Source organism: Danio rerio, chromosome 24, assembly GCF_052040795.2.
Source record: "Danio rerio strain M-AB ecotype USA chromosome 24, GRCz13ab, whole genome shotgun sequence".
Taxonomy (NCBI): domain Eukaryota; kingdom Metazoa; phylum Chordata; class Actinopteri; order Cypriniformes; family Danionidae; genus Danio; species Danio rerio.
Genome location: NC_141044.1, coordinates 27,646,946 through 27,662,500, shown reverse-complemented (window position 1 = coordinate 27,662,500; position 15,555 = coordinate 27,646,946).

Below are 15,555 nucleotides of genomic sequence, written 5' to 3'. Positions count from 1 at the left end.
TCCTAAATTGAAAAATTTCATGAATGATTTACAGATCTGTGTATGTTGTAGGTTCAGTTCCAATATGTTCGGCAATATTGTTTACAGTTTTGCTCAGCTCCACCCAAAGAATGTTTGTTGTAAATAAGGGTGTATTTATTCTTTTGCACAATGCTGTGAATAAATTAAAATTGCAAATACCAAATGCAGTAAAAATTTGAAACATACATAATCAGTTTCTTGTACTCCGATACCTCACTAAATGCAGTGACGTCTAACTTTACTGTTGTTTTCAAATGGCTGTGCAAATAGTATACAGTGCTGTCTTGAGCATTTTCAGCAAGTGTCACCAAAATCTGACTGTTTTTGCATTGGAAAAAAAATTACAGCGTAAACTGTCATAATGAAAACATGACAAAGCCACTTGACTATCTTGTTCATAAACTATGGGGTCCGGGCTTTTCATCTTGATGACACTGACACTTTCATTGACATGAATACTTGCTTTTGAGGAATGAGCTGTCCATTTTGGGCAAGTGACATACTTTTGCAGGTTATTAACTAGGTTTTGCAGTTTGTACTAATTGTTTTGAGAAATGCATTAACTGTTTTGCTAATGTAAATAGTGTTGTGAGAAATGCACCAAAGCCACTGAGAAAAACTATATTACCTCAAGGATACATATCAGTACCTAAAACGTGTTCCTCTAAAAATATGTAGGTACTAATATTTACTTTTAAGATACCAATATGGACCTTTCAAGTACAAATGTGTACCTTTTGAAAAGGTACCACCCCAGTGACAGCTCGCATACCTTCATTTCTGAGAGTGTTGTTTTGTAGAATCTAAGTGTATGTTTTTTACAATAGATAGATAGATAGATGGATGGATGGATTGACGGACGGACGGACGGACGGACGGACGGACGGACGGACAGACGGACAGACGGACAGACAGACAGACAGACAGACAGACAGACAGACAGACAGACAGACAGACAGACAGACAGATAGAAAGACAGATAGATAGATAGATAGATAGATAGATAGATAGATAGATAGATAGATAGATAGATAGATAGATAGATAGATAGATAGATAGATAGATAGATAGATAGATAGATAGATAGATAGATAGATAGAAAGATAGATACTATAAACCAAACAAACGAGGCTCTCAGACATTGAAGTGAATATTTGGATCTACCCGCCATTATTTGCACCAAACTATAGTGATGGTTTTGGCCATTTATGACTCTAATAATGCAGCGAATGATAGTTGAGCATATGTTTCTCCTTGATTACTATCCTAGTGACTTGCTGTCCTAGTTGCCTGCTATCGCCTGACTGCTGGAATGAGAATATGTGCCTTGAGTTAATGCTGATTGCAGCAGCTGCCAACACGTGAATCTCCATGGCAACAATAATGGTCGCCTAGCAACCGTGTTCTTTTAGGGACACTGGAAGTGCCCAAAGGCTTACTAAAAATATATGAGTATAATTCCCCATTAATGCTTCAGCTACCTTTACTGCTGTTCCTAGCGCATTTACCAACAGAGACGGTCGGAGATGCACAAACCAACTCGCTGCTTGAAATGAAAGTGGCTTGGAATTTTTAAGCTCATGTCTAAGTCAGATTTAGAGCAAAGCACTGCAGGTGAATAGGGTCAAGAAATGTATGTATAATGATCACCGTAGTTTCCCGGCTGATCGATTACGTTTAATATTAAAACCCCTATTTTTTGTGTTGCACATTTTGAGTATGCAAATAAATTTTTTTTTCTTAAAAAATAGTCTATAGGGATGCAATGATACACCTGACTCACGATTGGATACGATTTACGATCCTAATCTCACAATTCACGATTTAGTCATACTTTTTAAACTAAATTATTTGAAACAAACATTATTTGAACAGCCCTTTCTTTTTTTCGGAAATGCTGAAAATTTTTTTTTTTTTGCTAAATAATATATTTTCTGCTAAATAAATTGTCATTTTAAAAACAAATAAATTCCAATAATAATAATAGTAATAATAATAATAACAATAATAATAATAATAATAATAATAATACAAACTAAAGATGACTCATGAATATAAACAAACTAAAACTGTGACTGCAGTGGGATCTTACATTTTTTAAATTAAATATTCACATATCTATGTTTTCTTGCATAAGCTGAAATCTTTGCACATTTACAATGTAAACTGCTGATAAAAAAACTCTTTCAATGTGAACTGAGATGGCTGGTGTGGAGAGGAAAGCCTTTTTAAACCACAGAGCAGCGTGTAAAGATGTGGTCAATAGGCCCCTCTGCTCCAGGGGACTGACCACACATTTTGAGTGGTCAAAATAACAAAACTGATTATAAAATAACTAATTAAATAGTAGTATAGAGACAGGAGTTGAACATGATAATGAAGGTGAATAATTAATATTACTTGCACTGTTTTCAGTGCGATACACTTAAAAAGAGATACTCTTAAACAATTTTTAATATTCAATAATAATAATAATGAGCAAATGATTAAAATATGCATAAACTAATGTAAAAAGGAGAGGGTAAAAATAACCTAATACCTGATTCTGTAACATAACAGCTTTCTCTTTCATTCTGAAAAACATCCTCACACTATGAAAACACTGATGCACCGTGTGATCTTCGTAGCACTCGTCAGAGCAAACGGAGCTGCAAATCTTCCAGTCCATGTGGTTTGGGTTACTAATAGATTTTTTGCAAATAGACGTCTGTGACAGTAGTTGTTCACTGTGCTAATTGTTTATGTGCATCATTCGTTGTTCTGTTAGTGTAAGTAAACGTCTATTTGCAGTTGTTGCACACAGTGGGCCCTATCATACACCCGGCACAGTGTGGCGCAAGGTGCGGCGCAATAGTCTTTTGGTAGTTTCAGCTTGGCGCAAGAGTCGTTTTGAGGTGTTGCGCTACGCTGTTTAAATAGCAAATGCATTAGCGCTCATTTGTGCGCCCATATGCGTTCTGGTCTAAAAAGGAAGGCGTTCTGAGGCGGACCGCTGGCGCGTTGCTATTTTGAGAAACTATAATAGATTTTTCATTAGACCAAAACTAACCCGGTCTAAACTCCGGCGCAGAGTTGCGCCTCGCTTACGCACTGCTTAATACGCACAAGAGAGCAATAGGAAAATATCTTTACATATGAAAAAAATTAAATATTAAGGATGTATAAAGGATATATTAAGAATAGATATAGGATATAAATATAAAGGATTAAAATATTACAAAACATATTATTTTCTAGCCTACATAAATATGAAAAATCACTGCTTCTATGTCTTATGTCTGGCTTTTTCAGTTCATTCATAACAATTTGCTTTTGTATAATGTTATTATTATTAGCAGTATTATTATTTATATCCATATTTATATTTGTTTTATTAAAAACAAGCTTAGATTTGCCCACCTGTCAGGTTTTAGACCATATGGGGCAAAGCATGTGTTTTAGGATATAACTCAGGTTTTTGAACACATTTTGTTATTATTATTCATTTATTCGTTTGCTGGAAATTAGAACTGAATTTAGAAATAGTTTCGAAACGAATATTTGCGCTTAACAAACAAAAGTATTTATTTATAGACTAATTAATGTCTGTGCGTAAAGGTTTCCCTATCCAAGAGCGAATGTGAAAGTAGTTCCGTTATCTCTCATTTTCTGTTAAAAAACTGTTATTTGTTTGCTTGTGAAATGCAAATTTTTTCCACTTAGACTTACTTTGCGTCCTGTAAATAGCGAATGCGCTCTTGGCGCGACACAGCTGACTTTTAAAGGGAATGGGAGATGAGACTCTGATTGGTTTATTCTCAAAACACACCTATAACTCATTAAGAAAATAAACTCAACCCTTTTAGACCATGCGCCGCGGCGCAAGGCAGATTTCCCATCCTTAAATTAGCAAAAACGCGTCCTGACACGCCCTGAAAGCATTTGCGCCCTGCGTTTTGCGCTCTGCGCATGGACCGTCAAAATAGTGCCCAGTGTGTGTTTTGTTTGGCGCACTTCGCTTTGTCATTTTACTCTGCTGCCCCACCTCTTGCTCGACGCTGATGTGCAGGTAATGGAGATTGTACACACAGTGCTCCACCTGTTCAAAAAATGTATCGCGATTCGTTCAACATTTCTACCAGTTTCTAATGGTCACATATTTAAATCGATCTTCAGCCAGCTCACGGTAAATTGTTACATCCCTATTATTCTATTTTGCAAATATTTCTAACACATAAATATTAACATTGGATTAAGTCAGGTTCTAAATTGATTTTTCTTTTCTTTTCTTTTTTGACGCATTTAGTCTCTTTTTATCTTTTTAAATTCTTTTTTTATCTTTTTTTATCAGAAAATATTAATCAGGCAAATCATTGGACAAATTATTAGACAGAATTCTATTTAATTACTGTATTTATTCTTAATTTACATGGAATTTTTACTGAATTTATACGATTTCATAAAAAAATTGTCTTGTTTCTAGCCCAAATGCTTACATTTCAAAGCGAAAACAAAATTATTTTATGAATCCCACTGGCAGATGAAAACAAGAGTGAAAACAAAACAATTTTTTACTTACTCTAAGAATTGTTTTGATATTTGGACTAGAAACGAGAAAAAACAAAGAAAGAAAAGCAATTAGTAATTTTTGCATTGTGATTATTTATTTTCTGTCCCTTATTACAGTTAAACTCCCCAAAAACAGTCAAATAAAGCTTAGACAGTCTTGTAAAACGGTATTCATATTGTAATATTGATCGCAGAAAAATAAACTATTTCAAAATCAGAACTTTTCCAATATCGTGCAGCCATAGTTTGGTGTATACAAGTGTTGCTGAATGTTCTCTTAACATTTCTTTACATGGTAAAAACACAAAAAATCAATAATTGACAGGTGCACAATAAACAGCGTTTTTGAATGCAATGTCTAGACTTAAAATTACCGAACAGACGTCAGGTAGCCTATACTGTACAATAAGGCATGCGTGTATTTTTCAGCAGCATGCAGTAGAATAGAGCATCAGCCATCTTGCAGCAGGCTCACACTTACACACACACGCACACGCAGGTGTCATGCGCACACGCTGAGGAACAAAGCATTCCATCAGTGTGCGTGACATCACTGCAGTCGCTCAGCTGTTCTGTCCTAGAAACCGGATGAGAGCAGGAGCTCTTCCTTACTGTGAAAGATAACACTCGATATAGGAAGTGTATTATCGTGCATGTGAGTTATGAGTATGGCTTGGTAGTATTTTTAGGTTCTGCCTCTGTTCTGTTTTTACTTTATTTTTATACATTAACATATTTTACAGATCTGAACAGTCAGTGACAGCAGCAGTTAAAAAATAATAATAATAACAACCAGTAACACTAGAATTAAATAAAAACAAATTACAAAAAGACACATACATCATTTTTATTGTTTCTTGCACATAGTATGAGTATATGTTGTAAATATCTCTGGTTTTTATTATATACGTTCTGGGGTATCTCTTCAAGCAAGAGAAACTGGGGAGTAAAAGGTCGATCTAACTGCATAATTTTTGATATTTCAATCTTTACCCCTTGCCAAAATGCCGGTTACTTTGGACATTACCAAAATACATGTGTGTGATTACCTATATTCCCGCAACCCCTCCAGCATTTCTCTGACTGTGGACTGTTAACATATTTTGACATCATCAATGTGTTCTAAACAACCTCATTTTTGTTTTCCAGTCAAACTCTTTCCAGTTATGGCTATTGATCTCCTTATGAGATTCTGAACATATGTTTACCCAAATCTCATCCTTAATTTTTTCATTAAGTTCAAATTGTAACTTTGCCTTAATATTAAGAGTGTTATTATCTGTTGAATACAGAATTAGACTATTATATATATGTTTTTTATATCAGTAAAATACTGTTCCGAATTAGTTGGGATTTTTTAATTTAATTTCCTTTTCTTTATGATTTATAATATAGCTTCTTAATTGTCAGTATAGAAAGAAATCGATTGATGACAGCATACATTTTGCATGAGTGCATAGTATTTTCATTAAATAACTGATCAATTATCCTAAGACCCTTATCACACCATGTTTTAAAAGTGGCATTCCATATAGATGGTAAAAACTCAGGTTTTTTTTTTTTTTTTTGTAACGGTTGTCCAAACTCTGAGACGTTTGAGAGTTTAACACACATTTTTTTTTCAATGTTTTTCTGAGGTTCTTGTCGGTTTTTTGATTTTGTGTTTTTTTTTTAAATATAGATTTGGTGTGACGATGGACTGTCTTTTTGGCTTACTTGGCACATAGTAATGTATTATAATGATTAAGCTTGGATTAAATTTTAGTTTTCTTTGATCAATAATGCACAAGGAATCACTTTAATCCAATTTTAATGTTGTGTGTGTGTTTGTGTGGGTGACTTTGTAATTTCATTTGTGTGTATTCATTATTCTCTGTAATTTAACAATTGTTGTAATGCAATTGTTTTGTTATTGTTGTTATTATTATTATTATTATTATTATTATTATTATTTAGGTAGAGACTTTAAATAAACCTTTGGGGATTTTGCGTCTTCCAATATTATGTATTCTTGTGTAAATATAAAAAATAAAACATTTAAATAAAATATATTTTTAAATGTCATTAAATAATATTTCCCATTTAATAGAAATTGAATAACAATTAATAATCTCCAAAGATTAACTTCAGAACAGACATATCATAAAATATTAAATATTTTTCACTCTATAATGTGTATAAATATACAGTACATGATTTATAGGCTTTCTATGACATTTTACTTTGTTTTATACTGTAATGTGTGTTTCTTTTGTTTTATTTTACATGTATTCCATAGATTTGATTAAGTGTATGGAAAATACATATAATGTTTATAACATGGTTATACATACATATAAATAGGTTCAGTGTAAAATTTATTATTTGATATTTTATTCCAATATTTAATTTGTATTTTAATATAAAGAATCATCTTTTTTTTTTTTTTCCATGTAACATTTCAGCCACAGTGTACCCATCAGGCCAGATTCCAGATACCCTCAGTTTTCCCAGCATGCCGCTGTGGGGTTTGGTGAAGGGCTGCACCTGCTCACAGGCTGATAACAGCAGAGCCGTACAGTGGATAGGCCAACTTTCCTATCTTTCACTATTGATCCCCTCTCAGGAGATAATGGCTCTCAGACCTGAGTAACTGACTGATTATAGTCACTTGATTCCTTCCCTCACACACACACACACACACACACACACACACACACACACACACACACACACAAAGCTGTGCCGTATGTGAATGAGAACACAATAGCTAATGAAGAGGGAGTTAATGCACATGCCGCTGAAGGCGAGACACTGCAGGTGATTAGGGTGAAAAATTAATCAATAATTATCAGCAAACTTCCCCTTTATTGATAAGAATTGCAAAAATTGTTTGTATTACAAGATTTTTTTTAATATAGTATTTAAATAAGCAAATTTGATCTTATTTTATGAAATATGCGCTCATTTTCATACGTTTCTGGCTTAGTTTAGTTTGTTAATTGTTAAACTTTATTGTAAAATGTGAAAGAATTAGACAAGAATGGCTATTTTTCATCTGTAGACCCTTAACGGAATGTTAAAAATTCACACCTAAAAATAGAAACAAAGTATAAAAACACAAAAGACACTACTTACAAACACAAGAAAGAAAAGAGAAGATAAAAAAGCAAAAGAAAACATGGCAGCAGGGGAGGAAAACATGACCAAGAACAAAACAGTAGAAGTAGGTCTACTGTCAAGAATTACTATTAATGTTGCTCTAATTGTTATTTAATTTCTAATTAATTGAAAATATTATATAACTGTGTTTACAAAAACGTGTTATTTTCTGTGCTAAATAATTGGTTGAGCATACAAAGTCTAATGATTAATATATAGTGAGCCAAAATGCAGCCATTCATCTAATCAAATCCATCAAAGAATAGAACATGTACAGTACTAATGTTGTACAGTAATGTTGACATTAACCATTTTTTAACATGATACTGAAAATAATGAAAGCACAAAAGACTAAACATCAGGGGCCTCATGTACGAAGACTTGCGTGGAAATCTTACTAAAACATTGCGTACGCACGAAGCTGTAAATGTGCGTACGCAGAAAAAAATTCAGATGTATGAAACACTGCGTACGCCGAATCTCACGCATATTCTTTTGTACATCTGAATGAACGTGAAACTGAGCGCAACATGCACGAGCACAAAACCCCTCCCTGCCTCCTCCTCCGTATGAATATGCTAATGACTATGCTAATGGCAAAACCCAACGAAAAAGCAACGGCAAAATCAAGCAAAAAGAGAAACTTTGAACAGAATGTGAATTGGAGGTGCTGCTTTCGGAGGTAGACCGGAGAAAAGCGGTGTTATTTGCAAGTTTGTTCTCCGGAATTAACAACAAAAGAAAAAAATAGAGTGGGAGTTTAGCTGATACGGTTAACACAGTTGGGTCTGAACATCGCACTGAGTGAATTGAAAAAGAAATAGTGTGGTTTATATCTGTAAAATGTTGCAATACCCTAAGCGGTCTCAGTGGCGCACCTCATAAGAAGCATGAGATCATGTACAGTCAAACTCGAGCGTAAACTCGGCTCGAATCCAGCGTCTGATAAATTCTTTCTTTTTTTTTCCCCCCGCTACATATCAGATTTTGCCCACTATTTATCAAGAGAAAGACCAGTAGGAATCATCAATAAGTTTGTGCATCATATTTTATTTGCACATTTATTGAATGGAAATGTTTCTGATTCACGTATGCAAATTCATCTTCAGATAGTGTCTTTATAGCAACGTGTGTGCGGTAGATTGCTCAGATTACATTGCGACTGCTGCAATTTGCGCTTTAATGTTTAGCTGGTCAACTGTATGGTATGGAAATCTTACATACCTACTATATGAACCCGTCTCATACAGCTGCCATTGCAAGGATCAGACACTTTGTAGAGAAGAATTTAACACAACTGCCTCTAGGAGTCGCCAATGGAAATAAAACAGACACGCACAAAAAATGTGCGTACGCCTGCCAGAAAGCTGCCGTGGAGCTGCGCACATTCCCACGTTCAGTTCATTGTTAGTAAATCCAAACGTGAGCGATTCTGAGCGTGAAACCTGGCGTACGCAAAGTTTTTGTGCGTACGCAGCGTTGATACATGAGGCCCCAGATGAAGTTGGGTTTAAATTTCTTATTTTATTTCATTTTTTGACATATTAAAAGGAAAAGGTTAGAAAAATCTCCTTTTTATCAGTTTATTATTCTGCAAACAAAAGAGAAAAAAACTAATTCCTGCAAATTTCTGTACATTAGCATTGTCTATAAATCAGGCATATTATGCTAGATCAAATGATTAAAAATATATACAGTTAAAGATATTATTAGCCCTCTTGAATTATTAGCCCTCCTGTATATTTTTCCTCAATTTCTGTTTAACAGAAAGAAAATTTATACAAAACTTTTCTAAACATAATATAGCTAAATTCTGATTTTAAGGTACCAATATGGACTCGTGTACCTTCATTTCTGAGAGTGTAGTTTAGTAGAATCTAAGTGTATGTTCTTTACATTAGATAGATAGATAGATAGATAGATAGACAGACAGACAGACAGACAGACAGACAGACAGACAGACAGACAGACAGACAGACAGACAGACAGACAGACAGACAGACAGACAGACAGACAGACAGACAGACAGACAGACAGACAGACAGACAGACAGACAGACAGACAGACAGACAGACAGACAGATAGATAGATAGATAGATAGATAGATAGATAGATAGATAGATAGATAGATAGATAGATAGATAGATAGATAGATGGATAGATGGACAGATTGATTGATTGATTGATTATTAAAAGGGCTAATAATATTGACCTTAAACATTTATTTATTTATTTTTTGAATAAAAACTGCTTTTATTCTTGGCGAAATAAAACAAATAAGACTTTCTCCAGACGAAAAAATTATTATAGGAATTACTGTGACAAATTCCTTCCTCTGTTTGAAAATAAAATATGAACAGAAAGGCTAATAATTTTGACTTTAATTACTCTCTCAGAAATAAAGGTTCTCGAGTTGTCAGTGGGAAAAGGTACAAATTTGTACCCTAAAGGTCCATATTAATGCCTCAAGGGTACATATTAGTACCTAAAACGTACAAAAGTGTTCTTCTTAAAATGCTTAGGTACTAATATATACTTTTGAGGACCCTTTAAAAAGGTATCACCCCAGTGACAGCTCGTTTATCTTTATTTTTGAGAGTGTGTAAATATAAATATAACTGTAAACTTGAAGTTTGGTGTGTGTATGTGCTGCTGAAGTGAAAATTAATAACTCAGTTTAGGAGAAAAAAACTATTTACAGAAAATAGACTTTAATATATATATACACAGTCAGAATTATTAGCCCCCCTTTGATTTTTTTTCTTTTTTAAATATTTCCCAAATGATGTTTAACAGAGCAAAAAAATTTTTACAGTATGTCTGATAATATTTTTTTCTTCTAGAGAAAGTCTTATTTGTTTTATTTCGGCTAGAATAAAAGCAGTTTTTAATTTTTCAAAATTATTAGCCTCTTTAAGCTATATATTTTTTGAGAGCCTACAGAACAAACCATCCTTATACAATAACTTGCTTAATTTCCCTAATCTGCCTAGTTAAACTAATTATCCTATTTAAGCCTTAAAATGTCACTTTAATCTGAATAGAAGTCTTGAAAAATATCTAGTAAAATATTATTTACTGCCATCATGACAAAGATAAAATAAATCAGTTATTAGAAATGAGTTAAAACTATTATGTTTAGAAATATGTTGAAAAAATATTTTCTCTGTTAAACAGAAATAATTCAGTGGTGCTAACAATTCTGACTTCAACTGCATATATATATATATATATATATATATATATATAAAGAAAAAAAAATATATATATTTTTTCTTTTTTAAAAGTGAAATCTAGTGTCACAATTTGGATTATTTCTTCACAGTGGATTTAAAAAACACTTTAAGGAAAGCCCAAAAAGGCCAAAATCTCACGGCATGAAGAAGCAGTGTATTTGGCTGCAGTATCTCTTCTTAAGCTGTCTCTGCAGTGAACTGGGCTGGTCTTCAGCCGTTGGCATGGTGCCAGCTCTGCCGTGTGCCCGCTTGGTGCCATTGCAGCCGCCACTCTCTCATGCAGAAGAGGGTTGAGGTGGTACTGGCCGAGTGCCAGGACGTGTGCCTGCGGGACGGATGCCATGGGTGCAACGCTACAGGCTGGCAGCAATGGGGAGCACGCCGGTATTCAGAGTGGGTGAATGTGCTTTTTGTCTCTGCGCGCGGTGCCAGACAGCCTCTAATGAGACGCGTCTTTGTGGCAGGCCTCTCAACATCAAGTGGGCTGGTGGGCTCATTAACCTGACGACGGCAAATAAAAAGCCCCTCATAAGAGACGCCATGATAGCACACTTAAGGCGGTTTCGAACCCTTTTGCAAGCTTTGTAGCCGAGTATTTGACAGAACAGCATGTGTGAGAGGAGATTTGGGCAGTTGTTATTGCTACGAATAACTCAATAGGCCAGTGCTATCAATAATGATTGACATGGTATAAATAGTACTTGTCTGAACATAGTTAAAGTATTGGTTCTGCTGTTGTGATCAATGTTGGCATGCTCTGCATTCTGAAAAGAATAAAAATGGCAATAGTTTTGCCCAAATGGATTTTGAATTGAACTCGAAATGAAAATGGTCATAATGTTTTTTAAAATATGTTTTGGCTTCTTTTCTTTTTTTTTTCTGACAGAATGTTTATATTAAAGCTTGTGGTTTCAGTATTTATAGTGTTCATAGTATCTTTCTGAATACTAATTTGACATATTAAGTACTTAAAGGGATAGTTCAAACAGAATGGAGAGTTGCAATGTTTTGCTTATGCTCGTGTTATTGATAACCTGTATGATCTGCTTCGAAGTAATGCAATATTTTTGCTGGATTTATGTGTTAATCAAGGTTATGAACAAAAAAAATATATTATTATTTTGGTTTGTATACATCTATGAGATCAGAAGACATTATAAGTGACCCTTGGAGTGACATAAAAAGTCAATATGATCTTATGCTGTCATCATATGGGATAAAATGTCAATGTACTATATCCCTTTGACTTCCCCACCAACAAAAAAATGGATTGCATTTCTAAACTAAACTCCGCATGTCGCTAGTTTTTCAACACATCCCATAATTTCTAAATCATCAGCCATTTGGTAGAGGTTGATATGACGGTTAAAAGAACCAGAATTAATACATATTCTATGAAAAATCTGAAAATATGACGTGTAAAACCAATTTATTTAAAACATTATCAAAATCAAACATTTTTGAATGCTAAATAATCTTTTTTTATTTTTAAGTACGCCATAAAACATTTCAGATTTTTATTTAACATGTTTTCTTTTTGTTTTGTTTTTTACAATAAAACCAAAGTCAAGTGTAATAGTGCAACAAGATTATGTTTGTTTGATTATTTTGTAAACCAACAATGCTGTGTAGTGTAAACCATTATTGAAAGTTCTTTAAATTACTTTAACAGTCATTATTTAAAACAGTCAAAACATGGTCAATCAGTAGAGCAGGCAGTTGAAAAAATATAAAAGTGTATGAACTATTTGAAAACTGATACCTGCGAATATGAGATCATAATTATGAAAGAATTGTTAAAATAAAATTATAAGACAGAAGGTTATAATTATGACAAATGAGCACATGCAAATTCATCATTTGAGATTTTAAAAAACCTGAATTTGACAAAGTAAAAAATTGAAATACAAAATCCCTAACAAAGTCATAATTATGAAAGTTAAAATGATGAAAGACAGGATAAAAGTTATTATTAGGATGAATTAAGTCATAATGAGGTAAAAGATCTTTCTTAACAGTAAAAAATGAGATCCAAACACCTTAATTATAGCATAAGTTTGATGTCATTGAAATTGATGATGTAAGAAATCATAAAATGAGATAAATATTCTATATTCTAACAAACTAAGCCATAATTTAGAAGAAGAAACAAAAATTATTGCAAAAATAAAAATTACGAGGGACAAAATGTTACAAGCTGCATATGAAAACTAGGTCATATTTTGGTAACACTTTATTTTGATGGTCCATTTAAATATTAGTAGATTGTCTGCATAATATCTGTTGATTCTGCTGCTAAACAGACATTTAACTGACTATAAGAAACTTTGCGAGTACACGTCAACTTACACTAACCATAACCCCAACCTAACTGTCTACTTATAATCTGATGAGAATTAGTTGGCATGTAGATGCAATGGAACTTAAATTCAACAAATGGACCATCAAAATTAAAGTGTGAACAACATTTTTAGGAAAAGTGAAATTTTGCCTATTTTTGATTTTAAATAATATAAAAATATAAAATAATATAAAAGACATAGAAATCATGTTTATGACATAAAATATGACATTAAAAGTAATCTATGTTATAACAAATTATACATTCTACATTACAAGTATCTATGATAATAACTTTATCAATATCGCCACTCTAATTTGAGATAAAAGGTTTTAGTTATGCCATTAAAACCATTTAGTATGTCATAATTTTCTCATTTTATGACATCTTTAGAATTATGACTTACCAAAGCAGTTTTATCCTAGTATAATTCCCAGAAACAGTCTCCCCAGCAAGATGAAAACTAAATGATGAGAAAATTGTAATTTTTGAGTGAACTGTCCCTTTAAGAATATGGATGTACAGAGCTTTCTCTGGAGTTTTATTTTTTTTAAAGCATGCACCGCAACCAATTCCAGTTTTCATAATCTCTAAAGCATTTGGTCGGCTAGCTCATATGTGTTTGCATTAATTAGACATTCACTATTCATCATTTTATTTTCATGTTTCTCTTCCTTTATGATTCTTAACATGATTTACATTGTAAATTATTTTCCACTGTTGTGTCTACACAGAAACATGCTGTCATTTCCAGCCTGTGCTATATCTAATTCCGGGACGATGTGGGAGCTCATGCTAAGGATTAGCATTAGTCAGGGTCGTCCTGCAGAGGGAAAAACGGAATATTGGTATAAATATCAAAGGGATGACTGTGTGCGACACTGACAAATTGCGGTTGAAGCGCCATTAATTAAACAGGATCAGTAATGTGTGCTTAAATGAATTTACTGTTGCATTATTGATTCGCAAGCCACACAAATTATCTTTGGAGGTGCATATGGAGGTTGCGGGTCCGGCTCCCCGTGAAGGATTTGTCAGGGTGAGGTCTGTGGATGTGATCTTGGGCCTAAAGGATGAACCCGTTCCCCATTTATCTGCCAAGGAAAAGCCTGGAGGGAATAGAGGAGGGGTGCTGGTGCTTGCCGGCTTTGTTTGCATTCAAATGGCAGATAACAAGGAAGCCCAGAGAAATGAGTGGCGCTGCTCTTGCTGCCAGACGCAACGCTGAATTAGAGAGGTTCCTTCACGTAATTTACACATGGATGATTGTACGGATGGTCGCGCATGTGCTTTGTTCTTTTTCCTCTCATATTTTCTTGTAGTTGCAGCTTTTTATCTTACTTCTAGTTATTGTGATTATTTATAGCAAATCTCCATTTTTTTCTCAGAATTTCTTTGAATTACACATTTCCTACAATTCAGACTTTTTTGTAGACCAGAATAAATGTGAAAAATACATATCTGATTACAGGATTTTTATCGTCGGCTACGGAAGTCACTATACTATCAGAAATAAAGGTACGCGAGCTGTCACTGGGGTGGTACCTTTTGAAATGGTACAAATTTGTACCTAAAAGATCCTTATTAATACTTCAATGGGACATATTACCACCTAAAAGTACAAAAATGTTCCTCTTAAAATTTTTAGGTACTAATAAAAACTTTTGAGGAACTAATATGGACCCTTTGGGCTCTATTTTGACGATCCATGCACAAAGTCCAAAGCGCAGGGCGTAAACGCATTAGCGCCGTGTCAGAATCCACGTTTGCTTTTTTAAGGACAGATGAATTCACTTTGTGCCGTGGTGCATGGTCTTACAGGGTTAAGCTTATTCTCTTAATGAGTTATAGGTGTGTTTTGAGAATAAACCAATCAGAGTCTCAACTCCCATTTCCTTTAAGAGTCAGTTGCACCACGCCATGGCGCATTTGCTGTTTACATGGCGGACTTTGTTAGTGGAAAAACTGAACACTTCACTAGAGAGAAAATAGTGAAACAGAGCATCTATAGCGCGAGAATGAGAGATTAGCCTCATCATTGTTTACTTTCGCTTTCACTCTTGTGGATAGGGAAACGTGTTGTACACACAGATAATCATTAGCCTATACATAAGTAATTTTGTTTGTTAAGCGCAAAGATTTTTTTTCAAAACTAAATTCTGTTCTAATTTCCAGCAAATGAATACATGAACAATAATAACGAAGTGTGGTCAAAAGACTGAGTTATATCCAAATACACATGCTGTGCCCCATATGGTCTAAAACCTG